This window comes from Stomoxys calcitrans, chromosome 5, assembly GCF_963082655.1.
Source record: "Stomoxys calcitrans chromosome 5, idStoCalc2.1, whole genome shotgun sequence".
NCBI classification, from domain to species: Eukaryota; Metazoa; Arthropoda; class Insecta; order Diptera; family Muscidae; genus Stomoxys; species Stomoxys calcitrans.
In genome coordinates, this window is record NC_081556.1 from 133420419 (window position 1) to 133444041 (window position 23623).

The 23623-nt window shown below is 37.9% G+C and overlaps 1 protein-coding gene across 1 annotated transcript in view; it reads left to right on the forward strand.

Annotated features, from left to right (window-relative positions):
* Window positions 1-23623, forward strand: part of LOC106084878 (uncharacterized) — a 394885-nt gene that overhangs the window by 302532 nt on the left and 68730 nt on the right. The window lies entirely within an intron of this gene.

The window sequence follows — 23623 nt, forward strand, 5'->3', positions numbered from 1 at the left end:
ATCCAAAAATGGTCCAATCTGAACCATATTTGGGTCAGATGTCGGAAGGCCTAAAACTACTCACTGTTTCAAATTTCAGCGAAATCGGATGAAAATAAAGTTTTTATGGGCATTAGACCCTTTATCGAAAAATCGGTCTATATAGCAGCTATATCCAAATATGGTCCGATTTGGCCCGTTCAAGAACTTAACCAGCATGCATCAAAAAGACTTATCTGTGCCAAATTTTTTATTATACGACGATCCGAATTATATATACTTTGTAGGGTCGAAAATTGATATTTCGATGTGTTGCAAACGGAATGACTAAATGTATACACCCCCTATCCTACGGTGGTGAGTATAAAAACGATTAGGGGTAGTGTGAGCAGCACAAAATTTTTGAAATTCGTTCTACTGCGTGGCTTTTTCGTTTCAAATTTCTACTTAATATAGTAATCAGTTCATCAAAGAGGTATATATTTGAAGTTTATATAGATTTTTATCATCATGTAGGAGTATGCGTTGGTACGCATGTGTACATGTATTGTGTTAATGCTCGGAGACAATAGGATTTATCTTAAGCTTTACAATGCCAATACAACTCATCGCCCTATTATTGCAAATGGCAGGAGCCAAAGCGGCAACAGAACATCATCCTACCCATCACCATGATTATTATTTTTATTATTATCAACATCACCGTTATGATCATGGTCAAACACATCATACAAACACATCGGTCATAAACTTCTAGGCTTTTAAAATTCAAATATAACACGACTCAATAGCTGCATGGAGCAGCTAAAGCAAATAAATGGATCTGCAAACGCACAATAACGGGGTATAAAAATTCGACAAGCTATGGCATATTTGTAGCCTCCCTCCTTAAAAATATGCCAATAGTCAGCCAGTCAGTGTTGCTACATGGCAATGTTTGTTGATTGTGCGTGATGCCATAGCGAACAATAAAACGCGCCAAGTTCTTTGCAGCAGTTTTTGTTGGATTTCCATATAAAAACGGTTTTCACATCCCCATATGAATGGAATGGGTTCAGATGGAAAACAGCAAAGCATACCATGCCATTGGCATGGTACTGGCCCCAAACGTCCATCTCCATCTCCATCTCGGTGAGTGCGTGAGTGAGTGCACAAAAGTGCATATAATCGTACAACAATAACATCATTATGATAAATACTAAAGGTATACTGAATAGCCATGATGAGCTCTCTCCCTCATTGCGCTCAAATGCTCCAACCCCTTGATATGTGTCATGGCCTTTGCGAATGCAGTAAGGTGGACTTATGCATGGATTTGTCTACATAGTAGGCAGAAGGATTTTAGGTGCTCGCACACATACTCACACATTGCCAACAAGCAAATCCCTGTGCACACATCTACATCATCGATACATGTTCATCGATACAGAAGATGGATTTATGAAATATGCTGGCCATAATGCCGATGACGAAAACGACCAAACATCTACTACTCTTGATCAGGGTGGTGGAAATTGTGCTGGTTTCGATGACAATGAAGATGTCATCATGATGAGTTGTTACACATCGTAAGAGATTTGTAAACTGAACATTAAATTTTTTATTAAATTTGAAAGAAGATTTCCACGAAAAAAAATTTGGTTGTAAATTAGAGTTTCAAACAAAATTACGGTAAATCAATTTTAAAACAAGTAAAATCATGCTACGTTCGACCGGGCCGAATCTTGTTGGGTTGCCCAAATAGTAATTGCGGATTTTTTAAAAGAAAGTAAATGCATTTTTAATAAAACTTAATGAACTTTAATCAAATATACTTTTTTTTACACTTTTTTTCTAAAGCAAGCTAAAAGTAACAGCTGATAACTGACAGAAGAAAGAATGCAATTACAGAGTAACAAGCTGTGAAAAAATTTGTCAACGCCGACTATATGAAAAATCCGCAATTACTTTTTGGGCAACCCAATATATACCCTCCACCATGGATCGCATTGGTCGAGTTCTTTTCCCGGCATTTCTTCTTAGGCAAAAAAGGATATAAGAAAAAATTTGCTCTGCTATTAGAGCGATATCAAGATATGGTCGGGTTTGGACCACAATGAAATTATATGTTGGAGACCTGTGTAAAATGTCAGCCAATTCGAATAAGAATTGCGCCCTTTGGGGGCTCAAAAAGTAAAATAGGGAGATCGATTTATATGGGAGGTGTATGTATGTTGATTGTAATGAGAGGATCCGTCGTACAAAATTTCAGGCAAATCAGATAATAATTGCGACCTTTAGAGGCTCAAGAAGTCAAGATCCCAGATCGGTTTATATGGCAGCTATATCTGGTTATGAACCGATTTGAACCTTATTTGACACAGTTGTTGAAAGTAAGAATAAAATACGTCATGCAAAATTTCAGACAAATCGAATAGGGATTACGCCCTCTAGAAGCTGAAGAAGTCAAGACCCCAGATCTGTTTATATGACAGCTATATCAGGTTAAGGACCGATTTGAACCATACTTGGCACAATTATTGAATATCATAACAAAATTCTTCGTGCAAAAATTCATTCCAATCGGATAAGAATTGCGACCTCTAGAGGCTCAAGAAGTCAAGACCCAAGACCGGTTTATATGGCAGCTATATCAGGTTATGCGCCGATTTGAACCATACTTGGCACAATTCTTGGAAAGTATAACAAAGCACGTCGTGCAAAATTTCATTCCAATCGGATAAGAATTGCGCACTCTAGAGGATCAAGAAGTCAAGACCCAAGATCGGTTTATATGGCAGCTATATCAAAACATGGACCGATATGACCCATTTACAATAGCAACCGACCTACACTAATCAGAAGTATTTGTCTAAACTTTCAAGTGGCTAGCTTTACTCCTTCGGAAGTTAGCGTGCTTTCGACAGACAAACGGACGGACGATTTGACTGAAAATTTGCACGTGGTGTTTTGGTATCACTTCCAACAACTGTGCTAAGTATGGTTTAAATCGGTCCATGTTTTGATATAGCTGTCATATAAACCGATGTTGGATCTTGATTTCTTGAGCCTCTAGAGGGCGCAATTTTCGCCCGATTTGACTGAAATTTTGCGCGTAGTGTTTTGGTATCACTTCCAACAACTGTGTTAAGTATGATTAAAATCGGTGCATAATCTGGTACATAAGCCTAAAACATATCTGTCATATAAACCGATCTTGGATCTTGATTTCTTGTAAGATATCGGGTGGTGGCGGACCCTCCCCCTTACCCCAAAGACGCCAACCAAAACCGAAAGTAGACTGATAGGCACAATATGGGTATCAAATAAAAGGTATTGGGGACTAGAAAACGAATATTGTTTTAAATTTTGGGTCAAAGGACCCAGCGGGCCACTTCAACCCCACTCTCCTCTTAACAGATATATTCGACGCTCATATCAATAAGGGACTCAAATGGAAATTATTCGGTAGAAGATTAAATATATAGCATACAAAGAAAGGCCTAAATAATGGGAGCTTAACCCTCGCCCAAATACCCAAAAATGGACATACTAGCCGACCATGGTAATATGGGACTCAAATAAAAGATATTTGGGAGTAGATTACGGATATGACCTAAAAAATTTGTGTTCAGGCCTAGGTGGCACTTTTTCTCCTAAAATAAGTCAAATAAACGAATCTGATATCCAATTTTGAAGTCAAGTGTTTGAGGGTACGCCCTAAAGCACCCCCTTAACTGAACTTCATTTCCGACTATGACCACATGGAGCTCAAATCAACGGTATTTGGGATTAAAGAACGAATTTTAGTATCTATTTTCAGGGCAAAGTGCTGGTGGCCCCAAAATACCCACTCACCATACGGTTAATAAATAAACCGACCATGGAAATATGGGGCTCAAATAATGGGATTTGGGAGTGGAGCACGAATTTGATATCCATATTTGAGTCGAAATGTCTGAGGTGCCATTCCTCCCCTAAAAAAGGCTCATCATCGTAGATAGGTAATGGGATTGGTCGAATTTTTTTTTTTTGCACTTTAATTGTCGCCTAAAACAAAATATGGTTTTAATTGTTGGGGTGGGGTGCCTCAGGGGCCGCCCAAAACCCGCCAAATGGATATATGGATCAATTTACGACCATATAGAGCACAAAAGAAATGTGTTTGAGAGAGAAAAATTTGATATTCAATTGAAGAGCCATGTGTTTGGAGGCTGCCTCACTCTAAAATACCTTCCTAGTCAGACGTATTGCCGACCATGGCAATTTTTGACTTATATAAAAGCTATTTGGGAGTAGAGTATGAAATTGATACTCATTTTCGGGACAAAGACCCACCCTAAAATTTGAGGGTAGAGCACGAAGCTTATATTTACTTTAAGGGCCTAGTGTCTGGATGGCCACCCCTCTCCCGAAATACCTCCTAAATTGCAAATATTTAACAATACGGTGATATAGGACTCAAAAGAAAGTCATTTGGGAGTAGAGTAAAAATTTGCCCAGGAACCGAGAAGGGGCAAACTTCTCATACATCAATGAGTGCTTTCCAATTCAAGTTTAAACTCAATGATAAGGGACCTTTTTTTTATAGACGAGTACGAACGTCGTGCCGCAATTCGACATCGCTTTGGGGAGAATTTTTACATGACCATGCATGGCATGGTACCTAGCAAAATGCCGCCAGCAATAAAAGGGAATAACACCGCTGTAAATAATTTCCGATGTTCTCGCCATGATTCGACCGCAGTGGTACGAATTCGATATCCACATTCAGGGCGAAGTGTGCCCACCCTAAAGAAATTTTAGAGAGTTAAAATCCTGTTAGACTAGTATGTATAAATTCTACACTACACCTAATATACGAGGGTTGCCTTTTATATGTCGCGATTGGACAACCCTTGTGTTGCAAGTGTTGTTCCAACGAACAGCTCTATCGTATAGCTTGACATTTTTAAGGTTATACATACTCAGAACGTTTTGACATTCGTTGGCTGTTGTGTTGTGTTTTTTACAGTAACTTAAAAGATTTATCTCGCCCAAATTCTTTTCGCGATTATTTTTTACAACTTTCGACGTGGATTAACTCAAAAACAGTGCTTCGACGAACTATATTAAATTTTTTGGCGATGAAGCTCCATCAAGGACCAGTGTTTTTACCGATGGTATGGTGAATTCAACCGTGGTCGTAGTTCACTCCAAGACGAACTTCGTGGAGGTCGTCCAAAATCAGTTGTTGTTCCAGAAACCATTGATGCTGTGTGCCAACTGATATTTCAAGATCGTCATATGACCTATCGTGAGATTGAGACAACCTTGGGCATTAGCAGGACCAGCATACATTCAATATTGCATGAACGTTTGACCGTCAAAAAAATTTGTTCGCATTGGATCCCACACAATTTGTCAATCGCTCAAAAAAGGGCTCGTGTCGGTTGGTCGAAAGAAATGCTCCAAAACACGATCGCGGTGCAGCGAATCACGTCTATGGAATCGTAACAGGTGATGAACCGTGGATTTGTGCGTATGAGCCCGAAAGTAAACAGCAGTCGTCTGTATGGGTGTTTCAATATGAGACGAATCCAACAAAAGTTACTGACGCACGAAGTACTTCCAAGCAAATGATCGCCTGTTTTTTCGGAAAAACTGGACATGTCGCATTCGTTCCACTAGAACTACGCAGAACAGTCACTTCTGAGTGATACACAATCATTTGTTTGCCAGTTGCCTTGCAAGAAATCAGGAAAACCAACCGCCGTAGACGGATCACTATTGACCACGACAATGCGAGCTCTCACACATCGGCTCAAACAACTGCATTTTTGAACACTCAAAACATCGATTTTATGAGTTTTCCGCCTAAATGGAAAAGGAAAGAGATAGCAACACACACCAACCACTATGGAAGGCGCTTCGTCTTTGGTTAGAAGTCTTTTCAACCAAATTGGGTGTGATAGCTTCAAGAGCCGTGCGTTGGTATGTTGTATTTGAATCGTATTTATTGCGAAAACGCCTCTATGGTACAAATACCACATTAACCACGCTCGACAACCCCGTCTATTAGCTGTACTTTTTATACCCTCCACCATAAGATGGGGGGTATACTAATTTCGTCATTCTGTTTGTAACTACTCGAAATATTCGTCTGAGACCCCATAAAGTATATATATTCTTGATCGTCGCGACATTTTATGTCGATCTAGCCATGTCCGTCCGTCTGTCCGTCCGTCCGTCCGTCCGTCCGTCCGTCCGTCCGTCCGTCCGTCCGTCCGTCCGTCCGTCCGTCTGTCTGTCGAAAGCACGCTAACTTCCGAAGGAGTAAAGCTAGCCGCTTGAAATTTTGCACAAATACTTCTTATTAGTGTAGGTCGGTTGGTATTGTAAATGGGCCATATCGGTCCATGTTTTGATATAGCTGCCATATAAACCGATCTTGGGTCTTGACTTCTTGAGCCTCTAGAGTGCGCAATTCTTATCCGATTGGAATGAATTTTGCACGACGTGTTTTGCTATGATATCCAACAACTGTGCCAAGTATAGTTCAAATCGGTTCATAACCTGATATAGCTGCCATATAAACCGATCTTGGGTCTTGATTTCTTGAGCCTCTAGCGTGCGCAATTCTTACCCGATCAGATTGAAATTTTGCACGACGTGTTTTGCTATGATATCCAACAACTGTGCCAAGTATGGTTCAAATCGGTCCATAACCTGATATAGCTGCCATATAAACCGATCTTGGGTCTTGACTTCTTGAGCCTCTAGAGTGCGCAATTCTTATCCGATTGGAATGAAATTTTGCACGACGTGTTTTGCTATGATGTCCAACAACTGTGCCAAGTATAGTTCAAATCGGTCCATAACCTGATATAGCTGCCATATAAACCGATCTTGGGTCTTGACTTCTTGAGCCTCTAGAGGGCACAGTTCTTATCCAATTTGAATGAATTTTTGCACGAAGTATTTGGTTATGATATCCAACAAATGTACCAAGTATGGTTGAAATCGGTCCATAACCTGATATAGCTGTCATATAAACAGATCTGGGGATTTTACTTCTTGAGCTTCTAGAGGGCGCAATTCCTATCCGATTTGGCTGAAATTTTGCATGACGTATTTTATTTTTACTTTCAACAACTGTGTCAAATAAGGTTCAAATCGGTTCATAACCTGATATAGCTGCCATATAAACCGATCTGGGATCTTGACTTCTTGACCCCTAGAGGTCGCAATTATTATCAGATATGCCTGAAATTTTGTACGACGGATTCTCTCATGACCATCAACAAACGTGTTTATTATGGTCTGAATCGGTCTATAGCCCGATACAGATCCCATATAAATCGTTCTCTCTATTTTACTTCGTGTGCCCCAATGGGCGCAATTCTTATACGAATTGGCTGAAATTTTACACAGGTCTCCAACATATAATTTAATTGTGGTCCGAACCGGACCATACTTGATATCGTTTTAATAGCAGAGCAACTCTTTTCTTATATCCTTTTTTGCCTAAGAAGAGATGCCGGAAAAAGGACTCGACAAATGCGATCCATGGTGGAGGGTATATAAGATTCGGCCCGGCCGAACTTAGCACGCTTTTACTTGTTCCTACTATTTTATGCCGAGTCCGAACGGCGTGCCACAGAAAAGTGACACCTCTTGGTTGAGAAGTTGTACATGACTGAAATACTCACAAATGTTGCCAGCATTTGGTGAGGGGATAACCACCGCTGAAAAATGTTTTAAGGTGTTCTCGCCGGCAGGATTTGAACCCCGGCGTTTTGGGCACGATATGCGGACATACTTACCTATATACCTAGGTGGTGGTGTGGGCGTTAGGGGTCATAAAGCAGCCCAAAAATTAGAGTCCCAAGATGTCAAATCGAAGAATTGTTTTATGGGATATATCCAAGTATTTACCACGGCAGCCAACTTAGGGTCCTCATACATTAACATTAGTAAGAGTTATATGCAAATACAAATTGGTCCAAGAACATTTTCAATTTCTCAAAAATCAATTATTGCTGTCGGATTAAAATTTTAGCTCAATGATAAGGGACCTGCTTTAAATAGCCGAGTACGAATATCTTATCGCACATCTCTTTGGGGATAATTTTTACATGGCTTCTATTCATGGCATAGTACCTCAAAAAATGTCGCAAACATTAGGAGGGGAAAACCACCACTGTACTATTTTTTTCTGATGTTTTCCCCAGGATTCGTACCCAGACGTCATAAGCGGACATGCTAACCTCTCCACTATAGTGCCCAAAATGAGTTTTATAAATAAATGTAAAACTAAAAGCCAACAGCTTTTTTCGTTTGAACGCTCTCCACATTTTGGAGATTTGAGAGACAGACAGAGATATTTGGCTAGATCGACATTTAACGTTCAGGAGATCAAGAAAGTTTACACATTATACGGATGCAACTCATATCGATATTTCTAGGTGTTTTATTTGCAATGATCAGATAAGTATACACCCAATCCTGGGATGGTACTAATAAGCACCCTTTTTTTATCAATTTTAGCCATTTTAAAACTTTTTCCCTTGATCCTCAAAACATAACCTTTAATAAGTTAGTCTTCTCATTCATTACGTCATTTAATTCCTAACATTCCAAATATCTTTAAATTATAAAAACATTTAAATCGAACCGAATCCAATGGAAATCATTTCAATAATACGCCCAAATATCCACACAATGTGTAAAGGATTAGAATGGAATTCGCTAAGCAGATAGTACAGCACAAACATGAAATGTGTTGTCTGACGTTTTGTCTGCTGGTCCAACAGTTAGCAGGCCAACACAAACTGGCACGTACATCTTCCTAATTTATATGAGGCCATTGTTGTTGTTGTGGTGGTAGTAGTAGTTGTTGTTGCTGTTGTTGCCATTGCCATTAAATCATAATCTTCACTGGCATTCACATCCGCACAGCGTTAGCTGCAGTCATTTATTTATCCATCGAGCGTAAATTTTAATCCCAATGGCAAGAGGAGCCCACACTGAAACTCAATACACACAAACGCACACACATACACGCCAACAGCGAGGCATACAAACAATCCATATTCGTTCGTAAGGCTTTAAGGATTTATCTTCAAAACAGTTTGGGTTTGTGGAAGTTTGTCAGTCTGCCCTTAATACATCCAAATACGCACACACACACACACACACACACACAGATACAGCCTTACAAACAAACAGAGCTGAAGTAAACTGAGGAGCAGCACAAAACGCGGCGGCACAAACAAAACAGCAAACCTATAATCCTTAAGAATTCACTTTGGCTACTTCCTTTTGGCTCGCCTTCCCCCCCACCCCTTATCTTACTCCCCACAAAATAATACGTTTAGCCCCTCTTTCCGTTTGCATACCTCCAACTTTGTATATCCGCCGCCAAATAAAACCCTTTGACTGTCATGTTTATGCTCTTTTACTCACTCTCTTTGGCCGTCTCTTTATATCATTGGGCTTTTGAATACTCATTCTCTCTACGGCTTGCTCTTACCACGCGGTATTATCTTCTGTCTGTGTGTATGGCACATCATCGCATTGTATTAATGTCACTGCGAATGTGTGTGTGTAAGGTTGTGTGAGTGTGTTCATGCTTTTGCGTTAATCCTTAAGCCAAAGTACATTCAGACAATCGTCATGCCATCCCATCCCATTTTGGTGGCCCCACCATTATCCATACATATTTAAGCATCAACAGAGCCGGCAACAGACATCCATGCAAGGCAAGCCATATAGCCTTTGCACAGGGTTGCCAATGGTTGTGATTTAACTTAAGGGATTAAAGATAAACTACAAAAACCTTTTAATCACTCACACATCAATGTTAGGTGTATTTTGAAGTAACCAGCTGTTCGATGTCATATGAGAAGTCATCGAACAATCAAATCATATGAGAACTGTTCTCTCTAGAAGCTGAAGGACTCAAATTGGGAGGTCGTGTTATTAGGAGCTACGTCAGGTAATAGACTTGTTCGGACCATACTTGAAATAGCTCTTGGAGGTCATAAGAGAAATGATCGCCAAAAATCTCAGTCAACTCGAATATTAACTGGGCCCTGTAGAGCCTTAAGAATTACAATCGGGAGAACGGTTTTTATGACAGCTACAGTAACACAGAAAAGTCTACATACCCCACTAAAAACCCAGTTTGGAATTGGATTTTTTTTACAAAAAAAATTTTCTGCCAAATATCGAATGTTGCTAAAATTCTCTATATGTTGGTCACCGGTGTTCAGAATAGTTCAAATTTATTGGGTTATATCTTATCCTCATTATATAACTGTCAGTTTACGAAACTGCTATTTACTAAAAGGTATTTAGACTTATTTATACCACTGTATATCAGGTTATTGACCGATTTCGACAATAGTTTACACGAATGTTAAAGGTCATAGGAGAAATCATCAGCCAAATCATGTAAGTAAAGCGATCTTTGGAGTCTCATGAAGCATAATAGGAAGATCGTGGCTTTATCTAAACATGGACCTATTTTGGCACTTTTACAATCCCAAACGTAGACCGCTTCTGGATTATCTCAATAAGTATTTATTGTGCAAAATTTGAACCCCCTAGCTCTGCTCATTCAAAATGATGCATTCTCTAGACAGCCGGAAAGACACGCAGAAAAGCTGCCAATCTGACGAACAGACTGATATAAAGGATGATTTTGTAGCTATTTTCTTTTTGGCAACACAGTTTGCGCAAGTTTCGTGTTTTGTTTCACTGTCAAACATCTTCAGTTGGGTTTATAATTTAACCATGAGTCGTCTTACAAACAAACAACGCTCGCAAGTTATTGAATTTTTTTATCAAAATGCGAGCTCTGTTAAGAAAGTTCACCACGCGCTCCTTCCATTGAGCGACGAAGCTCATTTTTGGCTCAATGGGTCCGTAAATAAGTAGAATTGTCGATTTTGGAGTGAAGATCAGCCAGAAGCATTGCAAACGCTACCTATGCATCCTGAAAAAGTCACATTTTGGTGCGGTTTATGGGCTGGTGGCATCATTGGACCGTACTTCACTGTGAATGGTGAGCGCTACCGTGAGATGATATCCGATTTTTTTTTGTCCGAAATGACTTGCTGACTTGTGGTTTCAATAAGACGTTGCCACATGCCACACAGCACGCGTAACAATGGACTTATTGATAGGCGATTTCGGTGAACATTTTATTTCACTTTCGGCACCGGCCAATTGGCCGCCTAGATCGTGCGATTTAAAGCCTTTAGACTATTTTTTTTTGGGGCTATATTAAAGCTCATGTCTATATAGACAAGCCTGCTTCAATTGACGCATTGGAAGACAACTTTGAAGCATATATTCGTGAGATACCGGCCGAAATGTTGGAAAGAGAATGCCAAACTTGGATTAAGCGGATTGACCATATGAGACATAGTCACGGTCAACATTTGCATGAAACAGTCTTCAAACATTAAATTATATGAACCGTACTATCGACGCAAATAAAGATTTCATGAACTTTTTGAATTTTTGTGTTTTTTTTTTAATTTTCCTATAAATCTGAAAAAATCACCCATTATGTTCTGGATTGTCTCGACATTCTAATCTAGCCATGTCCGTCCATCCGCGTTTCGAAATCACGACAGCGGTCGAACGCGTAAAGCTAGCAGTTTGAAATTTTGCTCTTCTTATTAATGTAGGTCGTGGGGATTGGAAATGGGCCATATCGGTTCAGATTTGGATATAGCCCCCATATAAACTGATCCCCGTATTCGTCTGCTTGAGCATCTAAGAGCCTCAATTTTCATCCGATTTGTGTGAAATTTGGAACAAAGACTTGTGCTACGACTTTCAATAACCATGCCAGGTATGATCCGAATCAGTTTACAAGCAGATATTGCCCCCATATAAACAAACAGCCGGATTTGCATTCTTGAGCCCATATAAGCCTCAATTTCCATCTGATTTGGCTGACATTTGTAAAAAAGACTTAAATTATGACTTCCAACATCCATGCCAAGCATGATTCGATTCGGTCTAAGAACAGATAAAACCCCCATATAAACCGATTCCTGGATTTGACTTCTTGAGCCCTCGGAACAGATATTACCCCCATATAAACCAATCCCTAGATTTAATTTCTTAAGATTTAATTTCATGTTTCATCCGATTTGGCAGACATTTGGAACAACGGCTAATGTTTTGACTTTCAATATCCATGCCAAGTATGATACGAATCGGTCAATAAACAGATATAGCACCTATATAAACAAATCGCCGCATTTGACTTCTTAAGCCTTGAGAACCGATTTCTTCGAACATCCATGCCAAGTATGAACCGATTCGTTCTATAAACAGATATTGCCCACATATAAACCCATCCCCGGATTTGACTTCTTGAGCCCTTAGAGGCCTCAATTTTCATCCGATTTAGCTGAAATTTGGAACAAAGACTAGTGTTATGACTTCCAATATCATATCCATGCCGAGTATGATCTTAATCGGTAAATAAATAGATATAGCCTCCATATATACCGATCCCCGGATTTGACTCTTGAGCCCTTAGAAGACTAAGTTTTCATACGATTTGGCAGAAATGTGGAACAAAGACTTGAGTTTTGACTTCCAACATTCATGCCAAGTATGATTTGAATCGATCTATAAACAGATATATCCCCCATATAAACCGATTCCTATATTTGACTTCTTGTGCCCTTAGATGCCCCAATGTTCATTCGTTTTGATAGAAATTTGCAACAAAGACTTGAGTTATGACTTCCACATCCATGCGGAGTATGATCCGAATTGGTCAATAAGCAGATATAGCTGGCATATAAAGCGAACCCAGGGTTTGACTTCCTGAGCATTTAGAAGCCTCAATTTTTATCCAATTTGGCTGAAATTTGGAGCAAGGACTTGAGTTATGACTTCCACCATCCATGCTGAGTATGATCCGAATCGGTCTATAAATAGATATAGCCCCCATATAAATCGATTCTTGGATTGGACTTCTTCAGTCCTTGGAAGCCAAAAATTTCACCTAATTTGGCTTAAATTTGGTCCAAAGTCCTATCTTATGACTTACAACATCAGTGTTTTATCTGAATCGGTCAATATGGTGATATTGGCCCCCCCGATATGACTTCTTAAGACCAAAATAACTCAAATACACACTCAGTTAATAAGTGTACATTTTTAGCGGAATCCATGATGGTGGGTCAGCCCGGTCGAAATCAGTACGCTTTAACTTTTTTCTTTTTCTGTCAGCCAACACGCAGAGGGATGTCCCCTATGAATGCAGTGCATTGTGTGGACGAGAGGAAATTAGGAATTGGAGGGGGAAAAGGATGTAGTGTTTATTGACATTTGTATTAAATATTGTTTTTATACCCTCCACCATAAGATGGGGGGTATACTAATTTCGTCATTCTTTTGTAACTACACGAAATATTCGTCTGAGACCCCATAAAGTATATATATTCTTGATTGTCGCGACATTTTATGTCGATTTAGCCATGTCCGTCCGTCTGTCCGTCTGTCTGTCGAAAGCACGCTAACTTCCGAAGGAGTAAAGCTAGCCGCTTGAAATTTTGCAAAAAAAAAACTTCTTATTAGTGTAGGTCGGTTGGTATTGTAAATGGGCCATATCGGTCCATGTTTTGATATAGCTGCCATATAAACCGATCTTGGGTCTTGACTCCTTGAGCCTCTAGAGTGCGCAATTCTTATCCGATTGGAATGAAATTTTGCACGACGTGTTTTGTTATGATATCCAATAACTTTGCCAAGTACGGTTCAAATCGGTCCATAACCTGATATAGCTGCCATATAAACCGATCTTGGGTCTTGACTTTTTCAGCCTCTTGAGTGCGCAATTCTTATCCGATTGGGATGAAATTTTGCACGACATATTTTGTTATGTGTGCCAACTGTGCCAAGTATGGTTCAAATCATATAAACAGATCTGGAGACTTGATTTCTTGAGCTTCTAGAGGGCGCAATTGCTATCCGATTTGGCTGAAATTTGCATGACGTATTTTATTCTTACTTCCAACAACTGTGTCAAATAAGGTTCAAATCGGTCCATAACCAGATATAGCTGCGATATAAACCGACCTGGGATCTTGACTTCTTGAGCCTCTAGAGGTTGCAATTATTATCCGATTTGCCTGAAATTTTGTACGACGGATTCTCTCATGACCATCAATATACGTGTTTATTATGGTCTGAATCGGTCTATAGCCCGATACAGCTCCCATATAATAAATCGATCTCTCTATTTTACTTCTTGAGCCCCTTGAGCCCCATTTTACACAGGTCTCCAACATATAATTTAATTGTGGTCCAAACCGGACCATATCTTGATATCGCTCTAATAGCAGAGTAAATCTTTGCGTTGCGTTGCGTTAGGCCCCTCGACATATTTCTGCAATTTGGCCCAGATCAGTTCAAATTTGGATATAACTGCCATATAGACCGATCTCTCGATTTAAGTTCTTGGGCCCATAAAAGTCGCATTTATTGTCCGATTTCTCCAAAATTTGGGACAGTGAGTTGTGTTTGGGCCTTTGATATCCTTCTTTAATTTGGTGCAGATCGGTCCATATTATATAGATCGATCCCTCGATTTGAAGTCTTGGGACCACAAAAGGCTCATTTATTATGCGATTTCGCCGAAATTTAGGACAGTAAGTTGTGTTAGGCCCTTTGACATCCCTCTACAATTTGCCGCAGATCGGTCCAGATTGGGATATAGCTGCCATATAGACCGATCTCTCGATTTAAAGTTTTGACCCCCTAAAAGGCGCATTTATAATCCGATTTCACTGAAATTTTACATAGTGACTTATGTTAGGCTTTTCGACATCCTTGTCGTATATGGTTCAGATCGGTTTATATTTGGATATATCCACCAAAAAGACCAATATTTTGTTCTACAGAATTGAACAATAACACAATGTCCGTGCCGAATTTGGTCGATATAACTGCTATTGGGGCATAAATTATGCATTTTTCATCGGATTATAACGAAAGGTGGTTTATTTATATACCCGAGGTGATGGGTGTCCAAAGTTCGGCCCGTCCAACCTTAACGCCTTTTTACTTGTTTTTTTTAAGTTTTAAGGACACTTCTATCTGCAACTTCTGATTGAATTTTTGAAATTTTTTTTTGGACTGAATATAGTAACCTTTTTTGTTTTTGACAAATCGGTTTCTTGCCACAAATAATTTATTTCTTCCAACATCTCTTTAGGGATGATAATTTACTTTAAGGGGATACTTTGCTCATATCAATGTGTGCAGTCCCTTTCAAGTTTTCGGTTTATGATATAGGGCCTCCTTTTTTATGCCAAGTCCGAAAGGCATGCTGCTTTGTTAGAAGTTTAACATGACTCGATATCTTAGAAATGTAGCCAGCATATTGTAATGGGATAAAAACCGCAGAAAGTTCTTTCAATGTTCGGCGTCATAGGCGGACATGTTAACTGCCACGGTGGTGTCCAAAGGTTCATAACTAACCATATTTTGTCATAATTATAACTTTGAGTACTCACCCTTCTTATACTTTATTCTGTTTTGTCTGTCTGGTATATATCAATACGCCTTTTGGCGAGTTGGCGAATTTTATTTTATCCGAAAGAGAAAGACAAAACGTATATTTTCACAAACTAGTTGTCAGCTATAACGATTGGTTTCAACTTGATTACAAAATTAAATTTTGGACAATTTGTTAGATTTCTTTCATTGAAAATCCATATTTCATCAAATATTTTTGGAAATATAATTTGCGTGGAAACTAGCTACTTTGGCAACTCTAGTTTATTTCCCGGCGGTGTTAGCCATTGATGCTGGCTGTGTGCGATGTGTTTAGTTCAGCCTTTAGCTTAATGCCAAAGCTTAATTTATTTTGCTGCTACTGCATCCGTCGCAAAATCCCCTCAGACGTTACTCCTACCTCCAACCCCTTGGCCAAAAGATGAAACCAAACCACTCAGTCATCTTCACCATCATCATCATCATCATGGCCATTATCGTAGTCACAGTCGTCGTCGTCGTCGTCATCGTCATCATCATTGCCAAAAGAGCCTGCCAGCCATCGAGTCAGCTAACAACAGTGCAGCAATCACATCTTCACAATACGAGCTACCACATACCCAACTTATCCATCCGGCAGAGGAGATATGCTCGCTTAGAGGCAAACATACGGAGTGGAGTTCCATACCTCATTTTAACAGCATCATAGGATTTGCTACCCGGCCACCCGACTAGCTGGCTGGCTGGCTGGCTGACTGCCTGTCTATGTGCCCATTTTGGAGGCAGTTGAGGTGGCAGCGTCGCATTGCCATTGCCAGGTTTGAGAGTGGGAGCTCACATAATCCATTTCTGCTTAGCTGTTTGCGTTGAGCTTTAGCATTTTGGGGCTTATACCATTCGAGCATGTGGCTGGTTTTGCTGTTGCTATTGCTGCCACAATGGCGCGCTGTTGCCTTCGCTGCCTGGCGGATCTCCAATGCTAGGCGATTTAGCCACCAACCGAACATGTTTGTTTGCAAGACTATGGATAAGCATTCGCGTGTCGGTCCATTTGCCTATCTGTATATCTGTCTGACGCAATGTTCTACCCTTCCCTATAATGGGCTGTTCGATAGTAGTGGGCTTGAAAGTGTGGATGTACCATTGATGACCATTGTTTGAGCGAATTTCTCTGGTAATGCAGCTTAACTTGGCTCTTTCCAATCGGAAGACTATATCCAACCCACTGTGTTTGCTGCTTAACTGTTTCTGTGTTAGTGCCTGTCAGTGTTTTTGAATGGATTTAGCCTTGCTATCTGCGTGCATGTGCGTGTGTGTGTGGGTGAGTGAGCTGTGTTGCGCTGTGCTGTTTTTCGTTTCTTGCCTTGGCTGGCTGGTTGGCTGTGTGTGCGTTTTTGATGTGGCGTGGGCGAGGGATTTAATTTCGTGCGGGATTATTATTTTGGATTTAACTCTTCGTTTTATGGATCGTTTGGTTATTAAATGTAATACAAACAGACAACACGCAAATTACAGTGATGGCCAAGTGAATGTAGCCATTGTGCCTTAAACTCAAGAAAAATTTTGGATAAAAATAGGTTAGGTAAAAAAAATCGCTTGGAAACGGACCCACGCACATATGGTACGATCTTAACCTTATTCGTCAGGAATGTCAATCGTCACCCACTGTGTCAAATTTCAGCGAAATAGAGTAACAAATGCACATTTATGGGCAATGTAATATCAAACATTTTTGCTCTACCATATTGAACAGGCACGAATTGGGCTAAAGACCTTAATTCCGGGAAGACTCAGCCAAATACGCATGTTTACGTGAATTATGCAACACACTGTTCCAAATTTGAAGCCCAATGTCGAATAGGCGTCGGCAGATAGGTCTTAATGGAGACTATTACAAGATATAGTTCGATATAACCGATCGCCAAACTGGACAAAATATGTCCATGAGTCAGCTTTGTGGCTAAACTTTGACAGACTGTTAAAGGGTAAACCAAGGCAGACAGACTAAGCCCATCACGCTGTATCAAGAATAACCAAGAGAAGAAAACTCGCTCAACCTCAGAAATTTGTCTAGCCACAATGCTAATTGACGCACGATTTTACAACCGGTCTCAGTGAGGCCTGTGTTGCTCAAGCAATTTATTCGGAATATTGGACAGTTAGAGGATTTTTGAAGTTGGTCCGGCAGACCACAAAAACCTGAAGCATTATAGGTCTGACGATCGTAGTATTCAAAACAGAGTATGGCCCCAACGGATTCCATTAGACCTCTTGCAGATGTGTAGGACAATTTACAACAATTTCTTAAAGAATTAGATTTGAATTTAAAATTACTATTCAGGAACACACCTTTTTAAGAGCACTTTTAATCTTCAGGGACACTAAGTGTAGCATTGGGACCAATTAATCAGATGATATTGTCCTTTACTTGGTTGTGATACATTCACTTGTCAACCTTTGGATCCAAAACCATACATCATTATAGTTTTGAAAACTGTAGGATACAGCCAATGCATGGGCATCTTTGAAACTCCGAACTGAAGTCTATAGTCCTATTGCCTCTTCCGAATCTTTTTTTTTCGGAACTCAATTTCTGTCTATCAGACATGCTATCCCATCCCTACCACAGACATACTATCCCATATAACCACCATCATATTTAGGGGTACATCCATTTAGTCATTTCGTTTGCAACACATCGAAATATCCATTTCCGACCCTACAAAGTACATATATTTCGGATTGTCGTAAAATTCTAAGGCGATTTAACGATGTCCGTGTGGATGTCGGTCCGTCCGTCCGTCTCTTGTAATCACTCTACAGTTTCAAAAATTAAGATATTGAGCTGAAATTTGATATACTGAACGACATTCGTCGATATTTCCACTTTAGTTGAATGGAAACAAGTAAAACCATGCTACGTTCAGTCGGGTACCCACCACCATGGTTCCGCTAAAACTGTACCCTTATTAACTAAGAAATCGGGAGTTGATTGAGGCTTCAATGGTCTAAAAAAGTCATGTCGGGATACGGGTACTTAGATACGGGTACTTAGATACGGGTGCTTAGGTACGGGATACGGGATATCACCATAAAGACCGATTCGGATAAAACTTGGCAGTGATGTTGCAAGTCTCAAGATAGGTTTTTGGGTCGAATTTCAACCAAATCTGGTGAAAACGTAGTCTCCTAAGGGCTCAAGAAGTCAAAACCTGGAATCGGTTTATATGGGACTTGTAATGAATGTTGAAAGTCATAACCTAGTCTTTTTTCCAAAGTTCAGCCAAATCGGATGAAAATTTAGGCTTCAAGGGGCTCAAGAATTCAAAACCGGGAATCAGTTAATATGAGGGCTATATCTGTTTATGGACCGACTTGGATCGTACTTGTAATGGATGTTGAAAGTCATAACCTAGTCTTTTTTCCAAAGTTCAGCCAAATCGGATGAAAATTTAGTCATCAAGGGGCTCAAGAATTCAAAACCGGGGATCGGTTTATATGAGGGCTACATCTGTTTATAGAACGACTGGGATCGAACTGGGCATGTATATTTCAAGTCTAACACTAGTCTTTTTTCCAAAGTTCAGCCAAACCGGATGAAAATTGAGGCTTCTAGGGGCTTAAAATGTCAATTCGGGAGATCGGAGGTTCGGTTTATATAGGGGTTCTATACGATAAGACCTATTTGCAATTCCCAACGTCGTACATTAATAAGAAGTATCTGCGCAAAACCTTAATCGAAGACATGTCAACCAATCTCTGAAATACAGCTCGAGTATAGGTGATTGGCTGTTGTACAGGTATCCAGGCATGCAGTGGATATTCAAAGCTCGACGCGCTCGAATTTAAGCCCTTTTACGTGTTTTCTTTGACCATAGGTATATTCGATAATATTGGGTTGCCCAAAAAGTAATTGCGGATTTTTCATATAGTCGGCGTTGACAAATTTTTTCACAGCTTGTGACTCTGTAACTGCATTCATTCTTCTGTCAGTTATCAGCTGTTACTTTTAGCTTGGTTTAGAAAAAAAACTGTAAAAAAAGTATATTTGATTAAAGTTCATTCTAAGTTTTATTACAAATGCATTTACTTTCTTTTAAAAAATCCGCAATTACTTTTTGGGCAACCCAATATATTTAACAAATTTATGGGTAGTTAGGAAGAAAAATGTCGAAACTATCCAATGAAGCTTATATCGATGGTTTGCCAGCTCTATAGCAGACGATGTTATAATAATTCCAACGGGCAGGGATCCGAATCCGCTATGAAGATAGGCCGAATGCCAGAGGACTGTCGTCAATAAACTTGGTTAATTCAAAGTCTTTCGGCGAGATGCAGTCCGAGTTTATGGTGTGGGCGATGAACGCGCTGTGAAACAGCTTAACTGTGGGTAGAACGACGTAAATTACTATGGGGAGATCCAGATCTTCCTATTACTGAAAAGAAGTAAGAAGGATATCGGTATAACTTTAGGTATCACAACGGGACACATAGGACTATGAGCTCACTTATCCAAAATAGGTGCGGCAAGTGACAGCCTGTGTGGAAGATGCTAAGACGTTGGAGCATTTCCTATGACATTGTCCGCCTTGGCAGCTTACAAACATTGCCACCTAAGTGGGGACACAATACCAGACATGAACTAACTTAGGGGCGTAATATGGTAAACAAGAAGAGATTTTGTAAGTAGTACGAAATTACTGACATAGAATTTACTTTTTAGAGCGCACAACATGCCGATTACTGGCTTAAGTGTACACCAATTACACAGAAAAAAAAACTCGTACAAATAGTAGAGAGTGGCAGAGGAATACCCGAGAGCAGTAGTAAAACGAATAAGACAAAACAGCGCGAGGCGAACAAAGAATACAAAAACAACACCACCCGAAGCAAAGCAAATGCAGCGGGCTGATAGATGGTTTTTTATCTTGGATATATTGTTGTTGTTGTTATATGTTGGCTTGAAAAGAGAGCCTTTCAAGAACAAATTTGTACATTGGGTCTCTGAGATTCGAAATAAATTGTTGGAGAAAAATTAATTATGACTTTTTTACAACCTAATAACAACCTAATATCGTTGTATCTTATTTTGATAATACAGTTTCGGGGCGCTGTTTTTCAATTTTAAAATGGACAAATTTTATTTTAGTTACTGCTAGGCAAAAATTCCTTAAATCGTGCAAAAGGAAATAATTGTTGAGAAAAAAAAACTCAATAAGTCATCACCCAAAATCCATAGTGACATCGACCGGGTTAAATTCAACCCAACATAACCTAATAAATTGAAAATTAATGTTTATGAAAATATATTATGGACACTTTAACTTTGGTGAAAACTAAAGACGATTTCATAAAAATTTTGTCTATATACAAAATTTCATAAAAATTTTGTCTACATAGAAAATTTCTTAAATTTTTACTTTGGAAAAAAAATTTTAAAGAAATTTTGTTTTTGGGGAAAATTTTATAAAAATTTTGTCTTTAGGAAAAATTTCTTGAAATTTTATCTTAAGGGAAAAATTCTTGAAATTTTTTCTTTAGGGAAAAATTCTTGAAATTTTGTATTTAGGGAAAATTTCTTGAAATTTTGTCTTTAGGAAAAATTTCTTGAAATTTTGTCTTTAGGGAAAATATCATAGAAATTTGGCTTTAGAAAAAATTTCATAGTAATTTTGTCTTTAGAGAAAATTTCATAGAAATTTTGTCTTTAGGGAAAATTTCATAGAAATATCTTTAGAGAAAATTTCATAGAAATTTTATCTTTAGAGAAAATTTCATAGAAATTTTATCTTTAGAGAAAATTTCATAGAAATTTCGTCTATAAAGAAAATTTCATATAAATTTTGTCTTTAGAGAAAATTTCATAGAAATTTTGTCTTTAGGGAAAAATTCATACAAATTTTGTCTTTAGGAAAATTTTCGTAGAAATTTTATGTTTAAAGAAAATTTCATAGAATTTCGTCTTTAAAGAAAATTTGATATAAATTTTGTCTTAAGAGAAAATTTCATAGAATTTCGTCTTTAAAGAAAATTTCATATAAATTTTGTCTTTAGAGAAAATTTCATTGAAATTTAGAAAAAATTAGGGAAAATTTCATAGAATTTTGTCTTTAAGGAAAATTTCAGAGAATTTTGTCTTTAGGGAAAATTTCATGGAAATTTTGTCTTTAGAGAAAATTTCATGGAAATTTTGTCTTTAGAGAAAATTTCATGGAAATTTTGTTTTTAGAGAAAATTTCATAGAAATTTTGTCTTTAGAGAAAATTTCATAGAAATTTTGTCTTTAGAGAAAATTTCATAGAAATTTCGTCCTTAAAGAAAATTTCATTTAAATTTTGTTTTTAGAGAAAATTTCATTGAAATTTTGTCTTTAGAGAAAATTTCATAGAAATTTTGTCTTTAGAGAAAATTTCATTGAAATTTTGTCTTTAGAGAAAATTTCATAGAAATTTTGTCTTTAGAGAAAATTTCATAGAAATTTTGTCTTTAGAGAAAATTTCATAGAAATTTTGTCTTTAGAGAAAATTTCATAGAAATTTTGTCTTTAGAGAAAATTTCATAGAAATTTTGTCTTTAGAGAAAATTTCATAGAAATTTTGTCTTTAGAGAAAATTTCATAGAAATTTTGTCTTTAGAGAAAATTTCATAGAAATTTCGTCTATAAAGAAAATTTCATATCAATTTTTTCGTTGGAGAAAATGTCATAGAAATTTTGTCTTTAGAAAAAATTTCATACAAATTTTGTCTTTAAAGAAAATTTCATTTAAATTTTGTTTTTAGAGAAAATTTCATTGAAATTTTGTCTTTAGAGAAAATTTCATAGAAATTTTGTCTTTAGAGAAAATTTCATAGAAATTTTGTCTTTAGAGAAAATTTCATAGAAATTTTGTCTTTAGAGAATAGAAATTTTGTCTTTAGAGAAAATTTCATAGAAATTTTGTCTTTAGAGAAAATTTCATAGAAATTTTGTCTTTAGAGAAAATTTCATACAAATTTTGTCTTTAGAGAAAATTTGATAGAAATTTTGTCTTTAGAGAAAATTTCATACAAATTTTGTCTTTTGAGAAAATTTCATAGAAATTTTGTCTTTAGAGAAATTTTCATAGAAATTTTGTCTTTAGGGAAAAATTTCATAAAAATTTTGTCTTTAGGAAAAATTTCATAGAAATTTTGTCTTTAGGGAAAATTTCATAGAATTTTTGTCTTTAGGGAAAATTTCATAGCAATTTTGACTTTAAGGAAAACTCCATAGCAATTTTGACTTTAGGGAAAATTTTATAAATATTTTGTCTTTAGGGAAAATTTCATAGCAATTTTGACTTTAAGGAAAACTCCATAGCAATTTTGACTTTAGGGAAAATTTTTTGTCTTTAGGGAAAATTTCATAGAATTTTGTCTTTAGGATAAATTTCATAGAATTTTGTCTTTAGGGAAAATTTTATAGAAAATGTGAATATAGAGAAAATTTCATACAAATATTATCCTTGGGGAAATTTTCATACAAATTTTGTCATTAGGGAATTTTCATAGATATTTTATCTTTAGAGACAATTTTATTGGAATTTATTTCTTATATTAGTGCCTAATACTTACAGAAAAGTATAATTTCTTCAAATCAATAACATCAATGGCATTGCCCGAATGCCTCACTGTAGCAATAAGTCTTGGTATATGAAGTAAAAAGCCGCAGTATTATAATAGCATTATATCCATGCTGCCATACACAATCTGCAGTAGATGGGACATACAACAGCACAGCTAAAGCCAAGCAGCGAAATGTTTCTCCAAACACAGGCTAACTGACTGACTGACTGACATAGCTACCTTACAAAACTCCCCGAACTGAGCCACTGGAGGCAACTAAATCCAATCTACGTAGCAGCAGCAGCAGAAGCACAACTGACGACTAACAGACACTTATAGTGAATACCAGCCAGCCAGCCTGGCAGGCAGTTATGCCGACGGTCCGTGAGACCGTCCAACCAAACAACCATCAGACAAACACACTGCCAACTTACTTACTCTGTACACAATACAAGCAACGAAGGAAATAAATTTATTCGTGTATAAAATACAAAACAGTATTATCTCAGTATAAATGACATCCCTTCGAAATTAATCCTTAATTCCCCCCGTATTCATTCATTTA